The sequence below is a fragment of the Schistocerca cancellata genome, chromosome 4 (assembly GCF_023864275.1).
Source record: "Schistocerca cancellata isolate TAMUIC-IGC-003103 chromosome 4, iqSchCanc2.1, whole genome shotgun sequence".
Lineage (NCBI taxonomy): Eukaryota > Metazoa > Arthropoda > Insecta > Orthoptera > Acrididae > Schistocerca > Schistocerca cancellata.
In genome coordinates, this window is record NC_064629.1 from 914,132,642 (window position 1) to 914,142,124 (window position 9,483).

The following is a 9,483-nucleotide window of genomic DNA, read 5'->3' on the forward strand; positions in this document are numbered from 1 at the left end:
GTATTTGGTGGGCCAGCATACCCGCCAAATATTACTATCTTCACCCTTACGTATGTACAAGATATGATCGTATATCTTGTAATACTTCCTTAATTTCCCCCCTTCTGGACTCCTTTCGTCATATCGGGTTTTCACCATATTTAAACAACCGTCCTCGTTCTGATGACGACGAAGATTCTTACAGATGTTCACTATTAATTTGCGTCCCTCAACTTCTTTAAAATAGTATAATTTGACCACTCCATCTGACTCATCATTCAATATATCTTGATTAGACTCTGGCAACCGCGACAGCGCATCCGCTACGCAATTGTCGGCCCCTTTTACGTAACAGATGTCATAGTTAAATTGCTGTAAATACAGCGACCACCTAGTCAGTCTTTCGTGAAGTAGTTTACAATCCTTCAGATAAGTGAGCGCCTTATGGTCCGTATGAATAATCACCTTACGGTCCCATTGGTAACCCTTGAACTTCTTGAACCCCCACACGATAGCGAGACACTCTTTCTCAGAAATCGTGTAGTTTCGCTCACTTTTTGATAAAGTTCGACTCGCGAACGCTATCGTCCGGTGTTCCTTATCCTCTCCTTTACCAACTTCTTGGAACAGTTCTACCCCCACCCCGTAATTCGACGAATCCGTTCCCAGATGGAAGGGTAGCGATAAATCAGGATGAAATAGTATGTTAGATCTTAACAACTCGTCTTTTAATCTCTCGAAAGCGGCCTGACACCCGTCAGTCCACACAAACGGAACATCTTTGCGTAAGAGGTTATTCAAATTTTCATCATTAAACACTTGTCCTTTTACAAATTTACGGTAAAATCCTGTGAGCCCTAGGAAACTTTTTAACTGTTTCCTAGACTTGGGTGGAGGACAATTCCTTATTGCCACTAGTTTCTCTGGGTCCTTCGTAATACCAGCAGTGGTAATTTCATGCCCTAAAAATTTCAGTTCCTGCTTCACAAATTCACATTTCTTTAGCTTTAGAGTCATTCTGCCACGGCGCAATGCTCTAAAAACTTCATCTAACAGGTCACAATGGTCATGCCAAGTGGCATTGGCCAACAATATGTCGTCAACATATACAGCTAATCTGGAACTCAAAGCCGGTCCTAGCACTTTATCTAGGGCCCTGATGAATACGGACACAGATATATTAAGTCCAAACGGCAGTACTCTATACTGATAACACCTGCCCGCAAACAAGAAGGCGGTGTATGGCCTAGATTCTTCTTCGAGTTCTATTTGCCAGTAACTAGCCGTTAGATCGAGGCTAGTCATGAACTTAACGTCATGAAAACGTTGCAAAATCTCCTCCATACTCTCTGGTCTGTCTGTTTCACGTTGAACGACCCTATTCAACGTGCGTGCGTCAATCACAATACGCACACTACCATCCCGTTTTGCTACAATGACCAAAATGTTATTGTATGGACTCGTACTTCTTTCAATCACTCCCCATTCGATCATCTTATCTATCTCCCGTTGCACTGCTTCCTTTTTGGACAGCGGTATAGCATACGGTCTCACGAAGAATGGTTCGTGCGGACTTACATGCGACTTGCATTTATATCCTTCCACAAGTCCCGGTTTGTCTGAAAACACACTCTTACTTCATACTGGCCTCGTCTTTGTTCGTGTGTTACGTTTGACACACCGTCTACAATACTTTCCAATTCACTTTCTACACTATTGTCAACGCCGAGATTCCTCACATTACAGTAGTTCAAATTCATACCTACGTCAATAGCATCCAGCCAGTTAACAATGTGTATAGGCTGGTATTGCCTATGCACACCGTCTCCTGCCTCTTCAAAACTAACTACTATTGTTTTATCTTGTGACGTACATGTCAAAGTTTTGCTTTCGCAATTAATCACTGCACGGTACTTTAATAGCCAATCTAACCGGATAATTACTTCCGTAGTTAAGTCTGGCACGACGACAAACTCTTGTTCAAATCGTGCCCCACATATCTCGAAGTTGACAAAAATATGTTTTGTGACCGGTTTACTGGCCTTCCCAGTAGCACCGATAATTTTCACTCCTGTTACTGGCATAACTACGATGCCCGGTCTGTCTTTCAGTAACTGAAATATTTTTCCAGATACAGCACTCAATTCTGCACCGGTGTCAATCAACACGTTTAGTTGTAGGTCGTGCATATTAACAGACACTACTATCCGTCTACACTTGTCCTCGACTGTTTCTTTATTTTCCCACAGTAAATCCTCGTCTGTATCCAGGTCATTCCAGAAAAAACCATCCGGCTTTGATCCTAAATCCGGTTTATCTGGCGACCATTTCAGCCTCTGTTCACATACAGTTTTAATTTCAACACGTTTGTCCTGAGGCGTAGTATGTAGCTTCGCCTCCAGTACCGAAACCTTTTCCTGTAACTCGTCAACTAGTGAGTGTTGCTTTGCTATCAATTCATTAATTGTCACCTTCGTTGATTCCTCTATGGTCAGATTGATCTCATCTGCCAATCTACCTGGAGGAATGTGCCCAATAGTATCTGCAATTACTTCCTCTAGATCTGCGCAACCCACACTGCTATCGTCTGACCGTATATTGTCAGCTCTAACCTCATACACGCTGTAATCTATGTGCTTTTCTACCAATCGTGTCCGGCTATCACTAAAATTTTCGCAATCTTTCTCCTTAATACTCTCGCAATGTTTAAACTGGAGGTTTGCGTCGGATGGGTCGGCTACTTCTACCACTATAACTTTCGGTAAAGTCTGCCAGTTAGGGCCAGAACTTTCCGTTACTACTTCAACATCCAACTCCTGCGGGACGAAACACGACGAACCTTGCTCGTGCTCCCCATTAACATCAACTATTTCTATTAAAGTCTGCCGGTTAGGGCTAGAACTTTCTATCACTTCACAAATACTATCGTCCTGTGGGACGAGGCGCGGCAAATCCTGCCCGCGCTCCCCATAAACACTTCTCCCGTACAGGCCCCTATAATCTCTTAGTTAGTCGTATAAGCGACCGAACTGCCTTAACCAGACCTCATCCCTCTCTGCATCCCCTCGCTCAATGACGGACGTGTTATCCGACATCTGATTTTCTCTCAACAATTGCGAATCATTCTTAAACTCAATCTTCGTTTCCGCTGTGGGTGTTACAGCTGCCACTTTATAATCGATTTCCGGAACACTACTTAAATTGTTCTCACTGACAGTGAATGTATTTTCTACTGCCGTGTCTACAGCTGATCTACTACTTGTGGGCGCACTCCTTTCTCTTAACACTGGCACACTCTCCCACCGTTGAATATTCCATACGGAATTTTCGTAACGAGGACACCTGGGTTTTCTCCTGTTATTGGGCCTCCAAAATTTCTCCACGCCCGGTCGGCCCCTCACCGGCGCGGCTAATGGTTTGCCTGTCTCGTCCCAGCAGATCTTCTCCCCGGACGCTACTGAGGCGGCTTATCGCACCCTCTGGCGTTATTACTATTCCACGAAGCCCGTATCACGCTAGTATGATACTGATTTCCGTCATTCCTGTTATTATTTGCATTGTACCGATTGTCATCACGGTCCGAACCACTGTTGTTATTGCGGCCAAGGTTGCGGTATGCATTATTCCCATAGTTATCGTCGTTGTTGTTGTTGTTGTGGTACCCGTTGTTGTTACCACGGCCTCTACCACTATCGCGATTATTGCGCCAACTGTCCTCGTCCTCAACTCTTTCCAGGAAATCATTGATTGTCCTGTAATTGCTTCCTATGTAGCGTTTTGTATCATCTGGAAGCTTCCTGTAGAATTCCCAGACTATTTCGGATTCCGTGCGGCGATCACGCAAATATTCCAACTTGCGGATCCAGCTCTCACAAAACTCCTTCATCGAGCCACGCGAATGCGCATCGAAAGGCCTCGATACGACAAATTCGCGCCAGACACTTTGTTGTTTTTACTCTGGCCAGTATTCAGCCAGAAACAAATTTTTAAACTCGTCAAAAGTCAGGTTCGTAATGTTGATGCCCCAACGCTTGGCATCACCAGCCAACACGTCAATAACCGCATTAATTTTTCTCTCATTAGTCCATGATCTGGGTAAAACTCTTTCACAATTTTTAATGAAATCCGTCGCGTGTATACCGCCTTTTTCCAAGGGGTCGAACCGCTCCTCTTTCGTCAACAATTCCGAACTATGTGCACAGATTGGCACATAGCTCTGTTTTTCGTCAAGTTTCTTTTCTAATTCCGGAACTCTCGTAATTACTAGGCAAGTGGTTGTCGCAAGCGTTTCCACTTCCCTCTTTTTCTCTTCGCAGGTATTAGCCTGCTTCCTCACTTTGGTATCTACTTCGGATGCTAAAGCCTTTAAAGTTTCCACCTTCTTTTGATCCTCTTTTTCCACTAATTGAATTTATTCCTTCACCTTATTCTCGATGATCGGAGCAACTGCTTCTCCTATACTTTTCTCGATTCTGCTAATTTTGGAATAAAAACGAGTATTTATGCTCGCAATTTCCGCTTGAACTCCCATCATTTCCTGTTTAAGATTACCGATTTCGGTATTAATCACAACAATATCTTCTTAGATTTTATCAACTTTTGAGCTTCTCGCTTGGCAGCCTGAGCATTAATTTCTGCCGATTGACTCTTGATTTCATTAATCAAAACATTCAATAAATCAGTTAAATTCCCGGAAACTACCGATTTTACTTCTGTAGCGGCTTCCTCTTTAATTATCCCCCCGTATTCGTCATCAAGGGGTTCAGATTTGATTTTCACTTCCGAATCCGAAACAATTTCTAAAGTTTGGAATTCCATTTCTGCTCTTCGTTGCATTTCTGCGGTCGCGTCTTTCATGCTAGCCGCCTGCCCCTGAACAATGGGTACCGAGGTGCGCGTTTCCCACTGTTCGACCGATTGTTCCGTATCCAAGTCTACCAAATTTTGGTAATTGTTGCCTTCACTCATTTAAATAATTTTCGATATAAATGACAAATCTCAAATCTAATTACGATTCCTCCCACTACTTAATCTCGCTGACGTAACGACCTGTTCGTAACCAATACTTTGTTACGAGATTTGCACCATACAAAATTCGTGTCCAGAACAACCTCAGATCTGAAGATTGTCCTGTCACCAGGTCGCCACATGTAAACTCCCCCTCAGGAAAGACCTTAATGACAGTGAAAAATTAAAACGCGTGTACCTAATGGAAATTTGGGAAAAGCAATCGTCACCGAAGTTAATTTGTCGGTAAAGAGGGAGGAAAGGGTTACATCTAAATGAAAGGAAAATTGCAAATGAAACTGGTGGAAATTAATTTTGAAAAGGGGTAAAGTTAATAAAGATAGTAAATGTGCGGCCGTTACGTTAACAATTAACTAGCGGTATTTAGATATTTGAGATTTGGGGGAAATTACGGTCGCCAGTCCTAAGGACAATTACTATAGTAACTGAAAAAGAAAGGTTATTGCACATATAATTAGCACCAGCAGCGTGGCAACTGAAGGTTGACACGTGTAGTGTGAAAACTGAATGTTTGTCAGAAGTAATAAATTTCGCTACACTCTAACTTAATTTAGCAAAAGAATTAATAAAACCGGAAAATCGAAAGTTAATTTAGTGACTGAAGTCAATAGTGAGCTTTCTTTCTGAAGCACCTCGAAATTCAGTAAAATACGGTTAGTCTTGGACTACCTCAACAATTATTCCAAAAGCTACTTGAATCTACGCAATTTATAAATAAGAGATTTAACTTTGAACTTGAATTAAATGATTCTGAACAATTAACAATAGTAAAATTTAGTACGTACCAAGCTGAGCTGTAGTCACAGGTAAGCTAAAATATGGTAACAAAACTCGCACTCATAATTTGTGCTTGTGTAATCTAAATATTGTAGCCAGCTATGAATACCTTAACTGAACTTTGAAATTAAAGCAGTGAAATCGAATGGTATTACTTTAATGCTGGCGTTTGAATTTCAACGACACTCGGGTTCATTTCGGAAAAGGAAGGAACCCTGCTTGGTAATGCAATTGGGACAATGAGCAACAAAGTTTCATGCTACGTTGCTGTAATTTTGTGATTTGAACAGTTTGAAAAGCTGAGGTCTGCCGTACAGCTCTGAAACTTTACGTACTTCCAGTCTTCCTTCTTGGTTGACTGAAGGTTTGAAGTTGTCGATGGAGGAGGTGGCGACCGTCACTCATTGTCGGCCATCGCTGTTACAGAAGCTGGATGTTGGCGCGCCTTCTTCTCGACACAGTCGCCAGGCGAAACGGGCTCTTGATGTGCGCCAGCTAATGCTTCCCGTCCGCGACACCGTGTCAGAAACTATCATAGCAAGTTGAGCGCAATTACATGCTGCCAAAGCCCGAAAGCGCGGCAACTCGCGGGAGCGTCACACAACACACCTGCTCCACTCGCTACTCCAGGCAGACTCCCCCTCTGCCCGCGCTCCACGCGACAGATTTAACACTACCAAAAATCCTATACACTATGGTTCTCCCCACGACCTATCGATGTATTCGTTCTTCAGGTAATAAAATAAGGAAAAAATTTGCAGTGCAATAGATGGAAATAGGAGGATATGCATTTCCGGCGTTACAAACGTGGCGTTCAGAAGAATTTGCTGTCAGACAATGAGCCTCAAATTACTTCTGATAGATTTAAAGAATGTCTGGATAAGGCCGGAGTGAAACATCTGAAAATATCTGCGTATTTCCCCCAAGGAAATATGAGTGAACGTATTATGAGACAATTGAACAGACTTTGCAAAACGTATTGTGCTCGGAAACACTCAAGTTGGGCAGAGCACTTGAAGTAATTTGAGAATGTAATTAACAACTTCAGGCATGATGCAACTGGTTTTGCGCCTTGCGAATTGATGTTTGGCCAAGAACCGCGCAATGTAATTGCAGATATGGTAGAATTCCCTATTCTAACGCAAATATCCACAGACGAGAAGAAGTTAAAGGCTAGGGCAAATATAAGAAAAAGAGGATTGGAAAGGAAGAAGCGTCATGACGCAAAAGCTGTACTCACCAGTTTTGAAATAGGTCAGCTAGTCCTTGTCAAAACCAAGGAAAAATCAAAGAAAATAAATGCAGGAAGAAAGAAATTCATGTTCATATACCAAGAACCTTTCAGGGTCATAGTAAAACCACATGCCAATGCATATACGCTGGAGTACCCTAAGAGTAAAAAGCTATTAGGTCTCAGGAACGTGATTGACCTAAAGAAGTTCATAAGTAGTGAATGAATTCTGTAGGGAGGAGGTTGTTCTGTAACCTATACACAGTGTGGCAGCTGTGCAGTTCCAGCTGTGCGAGATCTTCTTTCCTCTTCAGGTCTCACTCATTCTTCATCTTTCCTATCCACCAAAGTTTCGACTCGTTCTTTGCAATACAAAAATTTTCCGTCATGGCTATCAAGCCATGAGTTCTGTAACCATTCTATCCACCGATTAGTGAAGAAAATACCTAATGTGACAAACTTAACAGTGACATAAACAACAGAGAAGTATGATGTAATTAAGATACAAATGTATTTGAGTAACAAGTATGTCTAGAACCCTGATAATATTATAAGTACAAAGTTGTTGTTTTATTGGAAATGGTCCCACAATAATATTTAAAAAAGATATACAAGTTCGTTTATAAGCAGGATCTGAAGTGGCAGTGAAACCTATTTTGTGCTGTAGAGCTAACTAATTAATAGTAAAAGAGATTGCTTAGCGTTATGAAAAATATGCAGATAAGTTGTAAGAATGAACTCACCTTGTGTAACAAGGAATGGCAGTGTAATAGAATTGAGTAGTGTTTGCGGTTGAGACGTGAAGGACACGTCCCTGAAATATTTATAAGGTTGGAGCTGTCCGTTATATGGTGTAGTGTGTGACAGAACACACCTACACGTATTGAGGTTATGAGTTGGAGGCGTGAATGCGACCATAGGTACCCTTATGTTAGATGAGACAGAGCAGCTCATGGTGTCCTATAGGTTTAAGGAATTTAGCATTGCGCTCGTCCATAATTAATTAATGCACTTTAGTATTAGGTCGAGAGAGACTACCTGTGGTTTCAGCATCCAATCAAGCGGAAATGGATTGCAACGTGAGCAAACTAATCAGCTGCAATACACTATAGATATGAAATAAATGTGCTATCCTATGCGTTAAATGCTAATAGAGTTGTGTTAAATAAGTACATACACTAGCAACATAATTGAGTAACATAATGGCAGACGTAAAACATAATTTATAGCTCAGCATAAATACACTTCGATGAAGTAAGTACATAATTGCAGATGTGGAACTGACACAGCAGCAAAGGACCAATAAGTGGATTTAGTAGTCAACTAAACGTAGTGTGTTTTGAATACTCAGAACTGTACTATTACCACAAGTAGAAGACAACTACTAATCAAATATACTCATACTATCATTAAGAATAAGGTAATCGAAGATGAGTCAGCTAAGAAAATAAAATACAAATGTATCAAGAATGTACCGAGCATTGGTTCAGTGTTCCGGCCCAGAAATGATAATTTGAGATTAAATAGGATTTATGATTGTATGCCTTGAGAATAAATTTTCTCTAGTACGTGACTAACGGCGATTTGAGCCATTTGTTTATCGATTTTATGACAGTTAAGTAACCGCGAGAGTAAAATTGAAAAAGTTCTGTTAACTTTGTTCCAGTAACATATTGAGAGATAAAATGTATATATCGCCATTTCATTGTGACCCACCCTTAGATATTAAGTGAACAGAGTCTGTAGCACTCTTTTTGTTTGTTCTACAGGACAAACCAGCCTGGTAGCTGCGTGAAAGTGTGGAGTGGCTTGGACACAACTCACAGTGACCCCTCCCCTTTCCCCATGTAATTTAGAGTGAACGTGAAGGACGCACACCATAGCAACTTCCCCTCCTCTACCCTTGTGAATGAAAGTGTAGAACGCCAGCCAAAGCGGCTACAACCACGTGTGTGAAAATTATTGTCATGATTTGTGAAATCTTCTTTCACGTTTAGAAAAGACTGCTAAGATATAATTATCTGTTTATGTATCATGAATAACTGAGTTATTTTCTTTGAATTTGCGTATGTATAAATGTATTTAATGGCTTTAAGATTTTCATAATTTTACATATTTTATGTGTTTGTCTGTCAAAGGCAATATGTATACCAAAGTGTTTCATTGATTTTGGTTAAATTTTGACTGATAATGTTGCTTAAGAAGCAGTGAACATCCCAGAAATTTAAATAATTGAAGTGGGTAATAAGATTTCTTTTAATATTTCTATATGTCTACATTTAAATTTTAATTTTTCATAGGGAGTTAAGCTGTACTCTTGCTTCCCTTTTTGTAATTAATTTTTTTCCCATTTACATTTAAAAAAATTAAGTAGAGGGTGATATAGGCAAGCAGCCTACTCACGCCATACAAAATTCACATCAGTCTTTCCATTGTGTGCCAGCCACTCCGCTGTAACTAGCTCTGAC